Below are 4181 nucleotides of genomic sequence, written 5' to 3'. Positions count from 1 at the left end.
AGAAATGAGTGATTCCGTGACCAGGCGGGGTGAGGCCAAGCATGTGTTGAACTAACCCGATCCACTGCTGGCTCTCACCCGTACACCATGGACGCCGATAGCGGACACCTGTGTAGACAGACCGGCCTTCAACGCTTCCCTCAGACGGTTCCGGGTGAGGATCGTGTCTTTTCAGACCGAGGCCCCCCCATAGAGGCATGCCCGCTGGTTTGGGGAGGAACTACCCGGGCGGCACAGAAGGCTTCAACCCTAGGCCCAACCCAAGGCCTGTGTCTCGGTCATCATGATCATACCGAGGCTGCCGACCTCCCATCCTGAAGGAGCGCACACACCTCATGGGAGAGTTTTTGATAGGTATGTCATGTTGAGGCTGCCGTCCTCAATGAGCGCAGTCACCCCTTTTGTACAGCTTTCGTTGGTGAACGATCATACCCGAGAGGCTGCCGACCTACCCGTCCTGAAGGAGCGCATCCACCTCTCGCCCTATTCCTGTACCTAGGTATGTCGCACCGAGGTTGCGGCTCTGAGCAATATATAGGATATGAGCTCGCACCTCATTGTACATTGCGCATTGGTTTGACCGGTTGTCTTTCTTATGACAGGGAGAAACCTTAAGTGGTAACCCGAGAGCCTAACCCCTGGCGGGCATCGTATGCCAATAGATCGGGAGAGCTCCGAACGCCCTCGAGATTGACGCTCTCCCTAAAAACCTGCTGGTAGGTTTTTGCAATCCACCGTACGCGTTTTCCTCCACGGCCGGGGAGGTTCTCGCCAGCCATGCCCGCCAAGGCAAATCTTCCCTCGGACACACCTCGGACGCTCGACCCCTGAAAAGGCCTGGCTGAACCAAGTGATGGTCGATGCTACTGGTATAACTGAAAAACCCCTGGCGGACTTGGGTTCGGATAACGGTCTTAGAGCGCACCTAGGTACTGTGCCATTGGATCCGGTAAGGCCAGCCGAAACCAGCATCTTCCGGGCTTGCGCACAGCACCCTCCGGATACGCACAGGCCGAGGTAGAGCATGTGAGGCTGGTGCCTGGAGGTCGGCGAGACCTCCAGTGTTAGGGGGGTCACCACTCCACCCCTAACCGGTGAAAGTGTTAGAGTCAGGCTAATGTTACCTTCACGCACCGCCTTGCATCCAGGCCTTATGAATGGGATAACCATTATAAGGTTAGGATGAACTCAAGAGACATGCTCTCCTATATACCTGCTGGTAGGTGTTTGCAATGCACCGTATGCGTTTTCCTCCACGGCCGGGGAGGTACTCGCCAGCCATGCCCGCCAAGGCAAATCTTCCCTCGGACACACCTCGGACGCTCGACCCCCGAAAAGGCCTGGCTGATCAAAGTGATGGTCGATGCTACTGGTATAACAGAAAAACCCCTGGCGGACTTGGGTTCGGATAACGGTCTTAGAGCGCACCTAGGTACTGTGCCATTGGATCCGGTAAGGCCAGCCGAAACCAGCATCTTCCGGGCTTGCGCACAGCACCCTCCGGATACGCACAGGCCGAGGTGGAGCATGCAGGCTGGAGGTTGGACAGACCTCCATAAGGGGGGTCACCACTCTTACACCCATGCCCAGCAGTGGCATTTCGGTCGGGCGCAAGCAGTGGTTCGAAGGCCTGAGAGACACGGATGTCTTTGACCTCCATCAGCAGGGGTCACTTATCCCTCCCCTTAAGCCGTCAAGGTGCATTAGAGTCGGGCTAGTTCACCTTAACGCACTGCCTTTCTTCTGATCCTTATTATGGTACAATCATATAAGGCTCAGAAAGCATGCTCCCCTATATACCTGCTGGTAGGTGTTTGCATTACACCGTTAGCGCATTCCTCCAGGGTCGGGGAGATGCCAGACAGCCATGCCCGCCAAGGCAAATCTTCCCTCGGACACACCTCTGAGACTCGATTGCCGAAAGGGCATGGCTGATTCAATAAGTGGTTCGTGGCAATGGTATAACACCTACCATTCTCAAACACATGGGGGGGGTTTACGGCCTTAGAGCGCACCTAGGTGCTATACCATTGGATCCGGTAAGGCCAGCCGAAACCAGCATCTTCCGGGCTTGCGCATAGCACCCTCCGGATACGCACAGGTCGAAATACATTACGTGAGGATGGAGGTAGGACGACCTCCATAAGGGGGAGCATCACGCCTCCACCCTTGCCCAGCGTGGGCACTTTGCTCGGGCACAGCCCGTGTCATTTAAAGGCCTGGATCTTTTCAGACCTCCGGGGGGGGCCTCACTCCCCCCCTACTTTGCTCAGAGGGAGCCTCTTACTCGGATAAAGTGATATAGTGTCTGCCATTGCAGGCCTGGATCATCTGTGACTTCCAGGGAGAGGCCTCTCAACTCCTCTCTTAAGCCGAAGCGTGCACTTTAAACGGATAAAGTGTGTGGCATTACATGCCTTTAAGCCTGGAACCTTTCTGACATCCACATATAGGGCCCTCATGCTTAATCATAAGCCCAACATGTACACTTTAATCGGATAAAGTGTGTGACATTACATGCTTTCATGCATGGAGCCTTTCTGACATCCACACATAGGGCCCTCATGCTTAATCATAAGCCCAACATGTACACTTTAATCGGATAAAGTGTGTGACATTACATGCTTTCATGCATGGAGCCTTTCTGACATCCACACATAGGGCCCTCATGCTTAATCATAAGCCCAAATGTGCACTTTAATCGGATAAAGTGTGTGACATTACATGCTTTCATGCATGGAGCCTTTCTGACATCCACAGAGAGGCCCCTCATCCTCTCTCATAAGCCCAAGAGTGTCATTTAGTCGGATAAATTGTGTGGCATTACATGCCTTTATTCCTGGATCCTTCCTCACATCCAGAGAGAGGCATACCAACCTACTCTCATAAGCCCAACATGTACACTTTAATCGGATAAAGTGTGTGACATTACATGCTTTCATGCATGGAGCCTTTCTGACATCCACACATAGGGCCCTCATGCTTAATCATAAGCCCAAATGTGCACTTTAATCGGATAAAGTGTGTGGCATTACATGCTTTCATGCATGGAGCCTTTCTGACATCCACACATAGGGCCCTCATGCTTAATCATAAGCCCAAATGTGCACTTTAATCGGATAAAGTGTGTGACATTACATGCCTTTAAGCCTGGAACCTTTCTGACATCCACATATAGGGCCCTCATGCTTAATCATAAGCCCAACATGTACACTTTAATCGGATAAAGTGTGTGGCATTACATGCTTTCATGCATGGAGCCTTTCTGACATCCACACATAGGGCCCTCATGCTTAATCATAAGCCCAAATGTGCACTTTAATCGGATAAAGTGTGTGGCATTACATGCTTTCATGCATGGAGCCTTTCTGACATCCACACATAGGGCCCTCATGCTTAATCATAAGCCCAAATGTGCACTTTAATCGGATAAAGTGTGTGACATTACATGCCTTTAAGCCTGGAACCTTTCTGACATCCACATATAGGGCCCTCATGCTTAATCATAAGCCCAACATGTACACTTTAATCGGATAAAGTGTGTGACATTACATGCCTTTAAGCCTGGAACCTTTCTGACATCCACATATAGGGCCCTCATGCTTAATCATAAGCCCAACATGTACACTTTAATCGGATAAAGTGTGTGACATTACATGCTTTCATGCATGGAGCCTTTCTGACATCCACAGAGAGGCCCCTCATCCTCTCTCATAAGCCCAAGAGTGTCATTTAGTCGGATAAATTGTGTGGCATTACATGCCTTTATTCCTGGATCCTTCCTCACATCCAGAGAGAGGCATACCAACCTACTCTCATAAGCCCAAAAGTGCACTTTATTCGGATAAAGTGTGCAAAATTCCATGCATGGATCATTTGTGAGATCCATAAAGAGGCCTCTCAAATCCTCTAAAATGCCCAGGGAGTGACCTTTGGTCGGGCAAAGCGTGCGCCATAATCCTTGTCTTCATTTATGGTATACCATATATGTGGCTTTCAGAAGACCCTCTCCCCTATATACCTGATGGTAGGTGTTTGCATATCACCCATTCATAAAATCATCCAGACAGGGGGAATGAGATGCATGTCCGTCTGGGTGCACATTCGGCGGGCACTGTCAGAGGATCGAGGCCTCTGGATGATCCACCCCTTGGTCAAAATTGGAACATAGTGCGATTTTT

This window comes from Brachyhypopomus gauderio, unplaced genomic scaffold, assembly GCF_052324685.1.
Source record: "Brachyhypopomus gauderio isolate BG-103 unplaced genomic scaffold, BGAUD_0.2 sc760, whole genome shotgun sequence".
NCBI lineage: Eukaryota > Metazoa > Chordata > Actinopteri > Gymnotiformes > Hypopomidae > Brachyhypopomus > Brachyhypopomus gauderio.
This window is presented reverse-complemented; position numbering follows the sequence as displayed.